We start from the raw sequence: 15,265 nt of genomic DNA on the forward strand, positions 1-15,265 counted from the left end.
GAATAGTCAGGTGGCCATTTTATAACATTTAATAGTTTGGGGACTTAATGAAGCAACATCATATAGTTGGGGGACCTTTTGTGTAGTTTACCCTTTAGTTTAACATGTGAGATTTAAAAGTTATTATATATTTGCAATTAATATTTATAAAAATAAAAAAATTAATAAATTGATAATAGAGTTTTTTACAATAATAATATTAATCTACAATCATATATTTTAAAAGATATTTAAATAAATAATTAAAAATTAATAATAATAAATTAATACTGCATATGAAAATGATATTTAAATTTTTAATTTTTAACTTTTCAGATAGTATCATACAGTAAACTAGTGGACTTGGTATCTGGAGGACTGATCTCTCCTCACTTTTGTATTGTTGTATATTTTTGTATGCCCTTTTTGTTATACTTTGGTGACAATTGTTTTTACTATTGTCTTTAGGCATTTGTATTATCGATATTTTGTTTTTTTCGCTATTATCTCTGTATATTTACTATATGGATTTTTTATGGCTATTTTAGTATTTTACCGTTATTTGTATTTTATTTATTAAAATGGATTTTAAATGGATTTTTAATCTGAAAATGATCTCTGAATATGGCATGTAACCGCCTAGATTCGGGCATATCATCTAGGTCGGTCTAGGGGGTTACATGGAAAATGAAGAAGAAGAGTTTCAACCATTAGAGAGAACTTGATAAAGAGTCTGGAAGAAAATACAAAAGTGTTTGGATGAGAGAAAATGAAAGGAAAGGTTAATGAAAATTAGAAATGAAAATAAGCAAAGATTAAGAGAATGAATCTAGATGGAAAATTGGCAAAAAAAAAGGATTAAATATACGATTAAAGTTGGTAGAAAAACACTAAACATAAACCTTGGTAAAATAATCTTAATAGATTTTCGATTTGTGATCTTTTACAATTTACTTAATAAAAACACAAATTTCTATTCATTCAATTTAGTCATCTTGTAAAACAAAATTATAAATTCCCAAAAAATACAAATCAATAATTCAACCCATTTAAATCTTTTTAGAAAATATTTATCAATTAATTAATGTTTTTATCAAAAATTTGATAACTAACCCAACGATTGACTCGAAACTACCGACCAATTTTTGGGATGTTACAACTCTCTCTCCCTAAAAATGATTTCATCCACGAAATCAACTTAGAGAACAAACATTGATATTACAACTACCACACTTGATTAGATTCACTAACAACTTACTTGGAGTTGTGGATAAACCACGATAACACATAGAAAACCCTTACTTACCCCAAGAATTCCTCAAGCAAACTAAACCTTAACAACTCTCTATCAAAAGGAAGACAAACACAAACCTTTATCACTGTCACATAAGCAATCATACAAACAATCAAAACAATTTCCTAGCAACATTGATTCATGACAATATCATAGACACACTCAAACTCAGAAGATTGACACAAACGACAAGCAACAAAACTAATGTACATAATAACCACATATGAACCAAATAACCTATTGTCTAATCTAGCCCTAAAGATTCACAACTCAAACTTCCTTTCATTACAAGAACCCTCTAGAAAGCAAAACAACCAATTCAAAACATAATCCCACAACACTACAATTTATCACACAATTATCCATACCCAACCATAACTTTACTAGCTCAAAAAACTTCACTTATCTTCAACTTCACAAACCCAAATTAAAACCAACAACATGCCACCACTAACACTCGATCCAGAACAACATAAGACAAAACTTATGACCATATCACTCAAGAATTTAACTTCCTAAGCATCATATCAAAACCACTAAAATTCTCAACATGAACTCAAGCCTACCTTCTAACACATTCACCATAAACTTGAACTAACCACCATTTGATGTGATATAACCCAAACCGAGTTCAAACTTGTACCAAAAGCCAATCTAAAACATTACCCAAACGTTAAAATAACACATTTCACGATATGAAACAACCAAAATTGATACGTCATAAAAATGCAAAATCTCAAAATCTCAAAATGCACAACTTAACTCAGACTACCATGCTTTCATTACATGACTCTGATAAATCCCATGAACTCCACAATAAATCTTAGCAACAAACCATGAGTACCTCAATTCAACCTCACATCCCAATCCAAAATTACTAACCCATATAATATATCGTAGAAGCTCAAACTGTCACCAACATTTGAATACAAAGCAACAAATTCAACCAACCAAGACTCAGCAAACCATAGACTTTTACTGAACACTCAGCCAAACAATAAATCCCACAACACAGCTCACAACTCCTACACCAACCAAAACTCAAAACACCAACAATCACACAAACTTTTCCAACACTACACAATCAAACACTTACAGTCCTTTAACAACTCGAAAACACTCAACCCCATACTAAGCATCAAATAATTACTCTTTTATAACCTTACTCATCTTGAACATACTCAATTACCTTATTATCAAAAACTCAACAAAACTCGAAATTGAACAACTTCATAATCATAAAATCTTCCTAATCCAACTAAACAACAACCAGACTTCAATCAATTCAAACTAAAACTTCTCAAGCTACTCTACATAACATCAACCCATCTAAACTAAACATTATCCCCCAAAGCAATTCAACGAAGAAACAACAATGTAGGAAGCCCTTGATAATATAACTACAACTATTGATGATCCCTAGCTAGACACAAACTTTGATAGAACTCCTCGATGACTTCTAACTCTCAATAGCTTAAATCTCCTTTGAACCCATATAATTACCTTCTGTTGCAATATCACGACCAAGAAACACAACCACATAAGACCAACACTCACAATTCAACACTTCATAACTAACCAGTTCCAATGTAACTTGAGCAACATCTCAGAAAACACAATTCCATTTTTTCCGATCTAAAACTCACTAAAAAATCATCAATGAACTTTAACACAAACTAAGTTAATTTTGAACAGAACACAAAACCTATCATTCCCTCAAAAACAACAACATTTGCCAACCAAGCGAAAATACAAACTATTTTTTGAAGTAATATTCACCACCTTTGACTTACAAACCTTGAATTACTAACAACCCGATTACAAATCAATCTTCGATGACACCTCTGGTTCCCAAAACTAAGTCAAACTAGCTCTCAAACCTTAGCAAGGGTACCGATCCTAGATGACATCTTACACCGCTGATGATAACCAACACACTTATATATCGCATTACCCTATTCTTTATTCCAACATGAGAGCACCTCGCAACTACAACAAAATGCCAACCATGCCCCATTCATGAATACAAGCTTCAAGCAACACTTGAGCAAATAGAACTATAATCCAACAAAATGTTTACAGTCTGAACCTCATTTCCTTCTAACTCACTTGGCACCACGTGAAGATTAGCAACATATACTGAAGTCGTATCAATATTTCTCAATACTAAATTCAAATTCTTGACCTGATGGAAACACGAAAAACTCTTTTGGGAATACATATTGAAATCTCTCAATGATACAAATGTCTTGTACGCACTACTCATTATCAACTAAACTAAACAACCAAGCTAGGCACACTTCACAATCCATCAACTCACTCATTTTCTACCATCGAATCAACATTAAAAAATTAGATAATATATTGGTAACCATAAAACTAAAATCAATCAGAAACCTATATACTTACACCCAATAATCCAAAATTCAAGTACATTGAATAATCACACCACTATCCACACAAAAAAAACTATTTTATACCCCAAAATGATTATTTAAATAACTAATAAAAACACAATACTTAAGAGATCCTATGAACACATCTTACTGACCTTATCAACTAAGTGCTAATACAAAGATATTGACAATACCACAGTGACATCACTAGACTCAACTGGACTGGCTACTTGATCGCTTGTAAATGTATATGCTAAGGTAAACAATTATGTGCAAGTATACATAATCAAATCAAGTAATATAGGGTAAGTGAGTTATCGTCTCCTAAGGGATTGGTCTAGAATTTTAATCTTCACCACAACTAGAAATAGTTGTCACAAGCTAATTCCTACTATCTTTTCAAACTAAAAAGTTAATATTAATAAAACAAGGAAATACTATAATGTATGATTGCATAAAAGTTTGGTCGAGACAAAATAAATATGCAGACTACTGAAATAAAACAAAGACAAATATAAATGTTGAATTAAATATAATTCACCACACATATTCAAACTTATCACAGAGCGCTTACGCTAATTTTTTATATTGACAACAATTATTCTAAGTCTAGAATGAATTATTGTGACTTGCTTAAGCTGCCCGACAGGATTTCTGAGTATTCTTAGACGGTTACTATGGCAATACTACTCAGCGTTAACTACAACCCTTGGTTTGTCAGATTGTTGTTGTAGCAATACCTCTTAGCGTGAACTATAGTCGTTGTCTATCCTACTCTAGAGTCTATCCCTTTTAGTCGATTGAAACAAGCTCCTTATTTCTAAGGTAGACAAGTTAGAAAATCAACATCCCGGATCCATTCCATTATTCACGTAAATCTATATTAATTCTCTCGAATCTAAGAATCACTATCTAGACAAAAGGTGATCTCTCGATCCTCTTACAGTGTCAAGACATGTTTCACCAAGACCCCAGAAAATCTATCAAAGCTCTTACAGTGTCAAGGTAAAATATTCAAACAATGAACAAAACAGTCATGAGCAAAATCATAATTCATCATTCATAAAATAGAAAATAATTGTCTAGGCAAAACAAATATTAACACCAAGTAAGACTGTCATGGCGCTATCAAAAAGTCATCCAAGTATCATCATTTAATACAACCCCGAACATGTAAAGAATTTAAGAACAAATGAAGAATGACTCCCAAAACTGGGGGCTCTGTCATGACAATTCTGATCAGCACCGCACCTGCCTTGGTGATCAGCCTCTCTCGAGACCTGACCACTACTCTGCTACAGTCTGGCTATTGAGGACACCAAGGAAGGTCGGTTGGTAAACGGTGGGAAAGCACTACAGTTGCTAGCTCACACCTTCAGCAAAGCTCTTCTCTCTTCTTCCTTGCCTTCTTCTTTGGCAGTTAGAGATGGATATTTATAGGGAGAAATCTCTTAAGGTTTTACATGATTGTAGATTCCTTAAATAACTGTTATTATTTGTCCAGAATAAAAAATGAAAGGCGGTTAACGGGTTTCAGAATATTTAGGGCTTGCTTGCACGTGAAGGAGGTCATCCAGCTGGCATATGACATAGGTAATTTTGTCATATCTGCTTCAAACTTTGTAGATAAACCTTTCCTTAGTGAGATAAATCTGCTCCTCACGTTCTTCTTTGTTCCATTGGCCCTTGCAAATTATGTTGTCGCAACTGAAATGTTCTTCCTCTGTAAGTATCGTGCACATACATAATCCACACAAACCCTTTCTCCTCAGCAGCATCAGTTAAACCAAATAAATCTTGCCGAAGCAAAACTTATCCACCACAAGCAAATATAACCTAAATGCAACTATAATGTTGTGCATACTTTATTTAGACGAGCAATAACTTAAGAGAAAATACTAGAAATTGAGTCTTTTTACGGATTTATCACACCCAAACTTAAGTTATTGCTTGTCCTCAAGCAATGTACAATAGCTAGAAGAAAATTAAAATTTTCATGGCAAAGAAGTGTTAAGAAAATCATATGGTTTGAGATTTCATCCCTCAGCAAAAAATAGTTGGCCTTAACATGTTCGACAGTCATATCAGTCAAGTCCCTTCCCTAGTTAAGATTCCTTTCTATTTTATGTGTGTGATTGTAATCAGTCTATGCATGAAGGTAATTAGAAAACTTAAAGTAAGTGCTTCTGGTTTGTCAAGGCATCAAATTATTTGTCAGGCTTAGTTTATACTCATAGTTATTTATCAACCCTTTTTTTGAGTCAGCTCATCACACCTACTGTCCCACACTCTAGGTGAAAGGAGCCTACCTTCCACCCCCAATCTAGTTGGGTAGAGTCATCCTGTGACAACTTTCATTCACTCATATGCCTCAGCAACACTTAATTTCTTATGGAGTTTTTTCTATTCATGCATTTGCATAGAAGAGTGTCCCTTTAATTTTTCAAGTTTTAAACACCAGGGAGTTCCACCTTAACCTTAAAATATTTTTGAAGTCTCGACAAGCAGAAAATTCTTTCCTAAATATTTTACTGATTACCTTATGCAGGGACTGCCTACAATCGTGTTTGTAAATTTCAAAGAATCAGGCCTAAGGTTGGTTTTCTTCTTTAGACAGTCTTAACAATAATTCTGGCCTAGGCAATCATATTATACATTTATCATCGGTTATCCCTAATTCATTCCAAACAAAAATCTTAACATGCTTATGTCATGACAACTAAAATTTTCAACCAAATATCATCAATTACTTTTTAACAAAGTATGGCACAATATCTCCCCCAAACTTGAGGGATACATTGTCATTAATGCATGAAGAATAAAACTACATGAATCTATATGCAAATGCAAAAACAAAAAACAAAAATGTAAATGACAGTGGTGGGGTGGCTTAACTGGACGCCCTCGTTCGACATCGTTTAGGAGGAGAGGGACTCTCTGATGCTGAGTCTACTACTTCTAATATCAAGGGTGACGGCTGAAGGATACGGCTTGCCATTCGCTTGATGTGTTTCTTGTTGTTCGAGGCTCGTGCTGAAGTTGGTTACTCAGCAGTAGGAGTCGATTGTGCTGGAATTGGTGCTAGACTTTGAGTTGCTTCAGGGACTGGCGTTGCTTGATGAACAGTAGACTGGAGTGAAATCTTCATCGGAAAAGAAGTTGGGTGGAGTCTCTTGAGTGCTCTCAGAGGTTGAGAAGGATAAGGAGCTGAAGAACTCGTATATGTCTCCATGGCCTTCCTCTGGTACAGGCGAGACATGGGTAGCCAGTGGTGGCACGTCTGTGGGTACTTCTGCGGGGGGCATTCGATGTCGAGGCGTGGAATGAGCTATCTCCAGTAATGTTTTTGATAATGATATTGGGGAAAGGTGGCATATTTTCAGTTGTGATTGGGAGCAACTCCTTGAAAAGGCATTGAGTTGCGCGTCTCGTGCCTTGACGTACTCAAAGAAGATCTTCATGTGATCCTCTAGGTGCCCTATCTTCTCATGCGTTACTCGCGTGTACGTGACCACTGGTGCCATTTTGGTCGTGGCAATAGATTTTTCTCCCCTCTCCAGACCTTCATGCACGACGTTGTCATCAAAAATCATCAGCTCGGGTACTTTCATCTTGGTTATACCCTTCTTGGATTTAATGAAATCCTCAAAGGGCTCTTCAGGTACATTTTTTTACCTGCAAAGAGCAGTTATCAAGTTAGGAAATAATAGATTACCATTTCTTTTGGCACACTCATGGATTTCCTCGTATATGAGTTCTCAAACATCAATCTTTCTCCCGTATATTATCGAGTGTAAAAGCATCAATCTTTTCACAAGCACAGTTGTGTTATGCGATGTTGGCATAATTTTTCCCTTGAGAAAATGGTTCCATAACTTAACGACCGATTTAAGGGTTCGACAATCGACTATCTTCCTCGTTAGAGCATTCTCTTCGAACTTGGCCCACCTGAAACAAAGATCTTCAAGTACACCGTCATAGGTTTCTTGGTCAGCTTCAACCATAAATTTCTTATGCTACTCTTTCACTTCCCCAAGTTAAAATATATGTTGAGTGACGAATGGGAAAATCGAAGGAGTTTTCCTCAGACATACACCATGTGGTTGGACGGGTCTTCAAGATGGGCGTAGAACTCCCTGACCATCGTTGGTGCTACGACTTTAGGGTGGCGAGCAAACTTCTCCCAGTTGTGCTTCCTAATCACGTCCATGACCTCCGGTCCAAATGGCTCTTCATCCTCTGATGGAAAGTTGAACCCGTCTTCCAAATACACTTGTCATTTTTGGAGGATTTTGAAGCGTTCTTCGGCTTCGACTTTGGCTGTTTGGAAACGTTCGAAGCTCGATGTTGGGGATGGGTTTTCTTTGATCTGGCCATGATACTTATTTAGTGCAGTGAAGTTAATGGTGGCGATAAGGAAGATTTTGTTGAAAGAAAGAAAAACATTTCTTCCTGTAGAGAGAGAGTGAGGCACAATGAAGATGATGGAGTTTCGGTGGTGTTTTCTGGAAAGTAATGGTTGGTTGATTTGAGGTAATTTGGTCAAAATATGAGGGGAAAAGATTTGGCATTTAATGTGTGATATTTGATTAGACGTAAAGTTGGAAAAATGATTACTTTCCCTCTTTAATTATGTTGTCCAAACCTCTTTCCCTAGGGTTTTCTCTCTTTTCATACGTGAACTATCTCCCCATGCTGCCACATTTACGCTACATGCCTGCAATAAAAAATATATAAAATAAATTAGAATGGATAATGAGTGTATAAAATAACTTAATTTATTTATGTACAAAATTCAGATTTCTGTTGCCTAGGCAATGAATTTTTATTCAAGTAAGGAAAACTCTTGGGCATCATGTGTCATTCATGCCAATTTGTCGCACAAGACTGGGGCTCCTTTGTGTTCCTTTAGCCTCTGTCCATTCACCTTGAAGATGGAACCATCATCTTGGTTCTTGATTTCTATTGCCCCATTATTATGAACTTGATGTACGATGAACGGTCCTGACCATCGTGACTTTAGCATGCCTGGGAATAACTTAAGACGTGAATTGTAGAGCAGTACTTATTATCTAGAATAAAATTGCCTAGGCAATATTTTTCTGTCATGCCATCATTTTGTCTTCTCTTTGTATAGGCGGGCATTTTCGTATGTGTGTGCTCTAAATTCATCCATCTCATTTAGTTCCAAGAGTCTTCTTTCTCCAGCAAGCTGAGCATCCATGTTTAACTTTTTGATAGCCCAGTAGGCTTTATGTTTAAGTTCCACAGGCAGATGGCATTCTTTTTCGTAGACCAGTTTGAACGGCGACATTCCTAACGGTGTCTTCAACGCTGTGGATAGGCCCATAGTGCTTTATCTGGTTTTGGCGACCAGTCCTTGGGACTTGGGTTGACCATATTCTCAAGGATCTGTTTGATTTCCCGGTTAGACACTTTAACTTGTCCATTAGTTTGAGGGTGGTATGCCATAGCGATCTTATGTCGCACTCCATATCGTTGTAATACCTTGTCAATCAATTTGTTGTCAAAATGTGTTCCCTCATCACTAATGATAGCTCGTGGAGTTCCAAAACGTGTGAATATATTTTTGTAGAAAAAATTTAGCATCGTCTTGAAATCATTTTTAGGTGTTGCAATGGTTTCAACCCATTTGGATACATAATCCACTGCCAAGAGAATGTACAAATCTCTAAATTATGTGGGAAAGGGTCCCATGAAGTCTATTCCCCAAACGTCAAAAAGTTCAACCTCCAGAATATTTTACCATGGCTTCTTATGTCATTTTGATATGTTTCTTATTCGTTGGATCTATCACATGACTTATAGAATTCATGCGCATCTTTGAACAAGATTTGCCAATAGAATTCGGATTGAAGTACTTTCGATGCTATTCTAATTCCACCAAAATGCCATCCATACGGTGACGAGTGACATTGAAGTAGAATTTCTTTCTGCTCTTCTTCTGGAACGCATCTTCGGATTATTTGGTCTCCACATTGCTTGAATAGAAATGATTTATCCCATTAATAGTGTCTCTCATCTTGTCGAAACTTTTTTCGGCCCTGGCTAGATAAATCAGGAGGAACAATACCACTAACAAGAAAGTTAACTATGTTAGCATACCACGGCACAGCCGTGACAAATAATATTTTCTCATCAGGGAAATCCTCTTGAATTTATGTTATGTCATGACAATCAGATTTGTTATCTAGTCTAGACAAATGGTCTGCCACTTGATTTTCTGTAACCTTTCTATCATTGATCTCTAAATCGAACTCTTGTAGTAATAATATCCATCAAATTAGTCTAGGCTTTGTATCTTTTTTATTGATCAAATATTTAATGGCATAATGATCTATATGCAATTACCTTAGTGCCTATTAGATATGGCCTAAACTTATCGAATGCAAATACTACTGCTAAAAGTTCTTTTTCAGTATGGTATAGTTTACTTGTGTATCATTAAGAGTACGACTTGCATATTAGATCACATGAAAGATTTTACTTTTTCGTTGCCCTAGCACTGCTCCGACTGCATAATCACTAGCATCACACATGAGCTCAAAAGGTTCGTTCCAGTCAGGTGGGATAATGATTGGTGCTGCCGAAAGGTTTTTTTTCAAATATGTAAAAGCATTCAGACATTCATTAATAAATTCAAATGGATGATTTTGTTGAAGTAAAAGACACAAGAGTTTAGAGATTTGAGAAAAATATTTTATGAACACCTCTAGAAACCTACATGTCCAAGGAAACTGTATACACCTCTCACGTTTGTGGGTGGGGAAGGTTTGCAATTACTTCCACCTTGGCTTTATCGACTTCAATGCCTCGACATGAAATTTTGTGACTCATTAATATTCCCTCAGTTACCATAAAATGACATTTCTCCCAATTTAGTATTAGGTTGGCTTCTTCACATCTTTTCAGTACCTTAGATAAATTGCCGAGGTATCATTTGAAATCGTCACCTGAGTCGGAGAAGTCATCCATAAATATTTCCATACATTCTTCCACCATATCTGAAAAGATTGCCATCATGCATCTTTGGAAGGTAGCTGGAGCGTTACACAGCCCAAATGACATTCGTCTAAATGCATAGGTACCATATGGGCATGTGAAAGTGGTTTTCTCTTGATCTTCCGGGCTTATGGCTATTTGATTATATCCTGAGTATCCATCGACGAAGCAATAAGATGCCTTTCCCGCTAACCTATCAAGCATTTGGTCGATAAAAGGTAAGGGAAAATGGTCTTTCTTTAATGCTTTATTAAGCTTCCTGTAATTCATACATATACGTCAACCCATGACTATTCTAGTATTGAGGAGCTCCTCATGTTCTCTTTTAACCACGGTCACACCACCCTTTTTTGGCACACACTACACTGGGTTGACCCATGAATTATCGGATATAGGATAAATTACTCCCATATCCAGCCATTTTATAATTTTCTTCATGACTACCTTTTTTATGATTGGATTGAGCCTTCTTTGGGGTTCCACTAAAGTACTATGGATATCTTCTAAATTGATCTTATGCATACATATGGCAGGGCTAATTCCCTTCAAGTCTGCCATTGTCTATCCTAGAGCCTTTTTATGCTGTGACAAAACATCTAACAAACTATTCTCCTGTTTAAAGGTTAGATTGTCAGAGATTATTATTGGTAAAGTTTCATTAATTCCTAGGTATGCATACTTCAAATGTGATGGAAAAGTTTTAAGCTCCAAATTAGGTGCATGTTGTAAAGATATTTCTGGAGACTTAACTTCATCAAAATCTAAGGGTTCGAATTTCATACCTGATCTATTATGAAGAAACCTCGATTGTTCCTTTATTTTTCCTTCATATCCTGCATTGGTGTCATTTTCAAGGCACCCATTGTGTGTTTTATTCAGATTTCTGTTGTCAGGGCCATAATTCTCAGAATCGTCTTTTGAAAATAATTTGCTTGGGCCAAAGTTTTCTTGTTCATGCATCTCAGTTGTAGGGCCATGGTACAAAGTGTTGTATTCGTCTAGCCTTAGAGATCCATAATGTCTAAGAAATGCCTTTTCCTCTACTTTTCTAATGCATTGGAATTCCTCTGAGTCGTCTATATTACATGGAGTTGAATACATTGATGGTGACACTTTGCTCTCCTACTCGCATTGTGAACTCTCCCTTTTCACAATCTATTAAGATTCTTCCAGTGGCTAAAAAGCGTCGTCCCAGAATGATAGGTGCGTTTTCATCGGCTTCGCAGTCCAAGTTGAGGAAATCAACTGGAAATACAAATTTGTCCACTTTTACTATGACGTCTTCTATTCTGCCCTCGGGCCACACATAAGACCGATCGCTAATTATAGGATAATTATGGTTGGACAAGCGTGATACCCTTCTAGTTTTATAAATATGGACTTTGGTATCAAGTTTACACTTGATCCCAAATCAACAAGAGCTCATCCTAAAAAGTCATTACCAATCGAACATGGTATTATAAAACTGTCAGGGTCTTTTTGTTTTGGTGGGAGTTTGCTTACTGCCGAACATATTTCTGTTACCGTGGCAACACGTTCTACCTTCCTCTTTTTTTGAAATAATGTCCTTAAGAAACTTGGCATAGGAAGGCATTTGCTCGATGGCTTCAAGTAAGGGCACATTGATATACAATTGGTCCAGAACATCAACAAATTTCTTGAACTGGATGTCATCGTTATGTTTCTTCAATTGTTGAGGGAATGGTGGTGGAGGTCTCACATTATCTGCTGTTGGTGCTGAGGAATCTATGGCCTTGACCATAAATTTCTCATTATCAGGATGATATTTTTTTGAGCCTTCATCCTTTTCCTTCTCTTCAGGCGTTTAATCTCGTCCCTCATTTTCAGCTCGATCATCTAGTTTTGTTCTACCATGGCTAGGATTGTTTAGGTGTTCTTCCCCAAACTTGTCATTTTGGTTTATCTGTGTTTCACTCCTTAGTGTATGTACACTGCATTTCTCCTTTCCATGATGTTTAGTGATTTCAGTATCACTAGGGAGATTTCCTTGTGGGTGAGAATGTAATGTTGCAGCAATTTGGCCTACTTGATTCTCCAATGCTCTTAGAGATGAACTATGGCTTTGCAAAAGTGTAGCTTGGCTTTGTAACAAATTTCCTTGGTTTTTAATTGTTGCAGAATGCTCGTGCATCAAGGTCTTTGTTGAGGCCATGAAATCTTTTGTCGAAGCCATAAATTCCTGCAATGACAACTCCAAGGAGTTAGTATTGGAATTAGTATTAAAGGAAAAAATAGTACCTTTATTGTTTTGACAGGGCAACTGATGACGCTGATTTTGGAAATGTTGATGGTCTGCGTTACTTTGATGTGATCTGTTGTAACTGGATGGTTGATTATTACTATTCCCTTGATTACTCCATGAAAAGTTCAGATGTTGTCTCCAACCAGGATTGTACATATTTGAATAGGGGTTATTATTGCTCCAGCTATAATTGCCCACAAAGTTGGTGGATTCATGGTTTTCTGGACATTCACTCTCATGATGGTTTCCTTGAAAAAATATGCATGCGTTATTGGTCACCTTGACTTCTCTTACCTCATTAGGACGTTGTAAATTTTTCAACATTTTAGTTATGGCAGAAAGTTGAGCAGCTACCGAATCCTTACCCTCTAATTCATATGCTCTAGATGTTTTTGTGTCGGTTCTCAATCTTGTATTTGGGAATTGATAATCATTATTTGCTATCCTGTTGAGGATATTAAAGGCTTCCTCGGGTGATTTCTCAAGTAAGGTGCCATTTGCTGAGGCATCTAACATCATTCGAGTAGGTGCATTAACTCCGTTATAAAACATCACTACTTGAGTCCAGTCATGAAATCCATGGTTGACACATTTGCGAAGTAGACTTTTATTCCTATCCCAAGATTTGTACATTGATTCATCATCTCCTTGGCAAAAACTTGCAATGTCATTGCGAAGCTATGTATTCATATTGGGCGGATTATATCGAAGTAGGAAACTCTTTCATAAATCTGCCCATAACTTCATTGAGCCTGAAAGAACTCCACTAAGCCAAGTTCTAGCTCTATCGCGTAGGGAATAAGGGAAAAGTTTAAGCTTAAGCACATCCCCATGCACTCCTTGTTGTCGAAACGAGTCGCATACTTCAAGAAAAACACGAATATGATGTCTAGCATCCTCATTGGGTGAAACACTAAATTGGCCAATAGAATTTAGCATATTAAACATCAATGGTTTAAGCTCAAAATGAGTTGTTTGTATTTCAGGTGCCACGATGCCTGGATTGAGATCATCAAGAATTGGGTTCATTTGATCTCGTATTACTCTTGGTCTAGCAACTTGAAGATTAATTGCTACATCGGGATCGTCGTGATCTCCCATGTTGTTTTCTTGTAATTGTAGTTGGTTTAAATTTTCTCTGGTTTTTTGGTCACGTAGCCTCTGTCTGAATGATTGTTTAACTTCAAGGTCGAATGGTTCCAATGGTTTATCAGCAGATCTCAGGGTCATGCAATAATAAAAGCCTACAAAGGGAAATAAAATACGTTAGACTAGATAAATATAAGGTGACAAGAAAAACTTGTTATGGAGAATAAAAATTTTGTCAGTTGCCAATCCCCGGCAAAGGCGCCAAAAACTTGATCGCTTGTAAATATATATGCTAAGACAAGTAATTCTATGCAAGTATACACAATCAAATCAAGTAATATAGGGTAAGTGAGTTATCGTCTCCTCAGGGATTGGTCTAGAATTTTAATCTTCACCACAACTAGAACTATTTGTCGCAAGCTAATTCCTACTATCTTGTCAAACTAAAAAGTTAATATTAATAAAACAAGGAAATATTATAATGTATGATTGCATAAAAGTTTGATTGAGACAAAATAAATATGCAGACTACTGAAATAAAACAAAGACAAAATCAAATATTGATTTAAATACAATTCAAACAACCTCACATATTCAGACTTATCACAGAGCACTTATGCTAATCTTTTGTATTGACAACAATTATTATAAGTCTATAATGAATTATTATGACTTGCTTAAGCTGCCTGACAGGATTATTGAGTATTCTTAGACGGTTGCTATGGCAATACTACTCAGTGTTAACTATTGGTTTGTCAGACTGTTATTGTAGCAATACCTCTCAGCATGAACTCTAGTCGTTGTCTATCCCACTCTAGCGTCTATCCCTTTTAGTCGATTTAAACCAGCTCCTTATCTCTAAGATAGACAAGTTAGAACATCACCATCCCAGATCCATTACATTGTTCGCCTAGATTTATCTTAATTCTCTCGAATCTAAGAATCACTATCTAGACAAAAGGCGATCTCTCGATGCTCTTACAGTGTCAAGATATGTTTCACCAAGAGCCCAAGCAATCTATCGAAACTCTTACAGTGTCAAGGTAAAATATTCAAACAATAAACAAAACAGTCATGAGCAAAATCATAATTCATAATTCATAAAACAGAAAATAATTGTCTAGGTAAAACAAAGATTAACACCAAGTAAGACTGTCATGGTTCTATCAAAAAGTCATTCAAGTATCATCGTTTAATACAGCGCAAAACATATAAAGAATT

This window comes from Hibiscus syriacus, unplaced genomic scaffold, assembly GCF_006381635.1.
Source record: "Hibiscus syriacus cultivar Baekdansim isolate YM2019G1 unplaced genomic scaffold, ASM638163v2 tig00112153_pilon, whole genome shotgun sequence".
In the NCBI taxonomy this organism is placed as follows: domain Eukaryota; kingdom Viridiplantae; phylum Streptophyta; class Magnoliopsida; order Malvales; family Malvaceae; genus Hibiscus; species Hibiscus syriacus.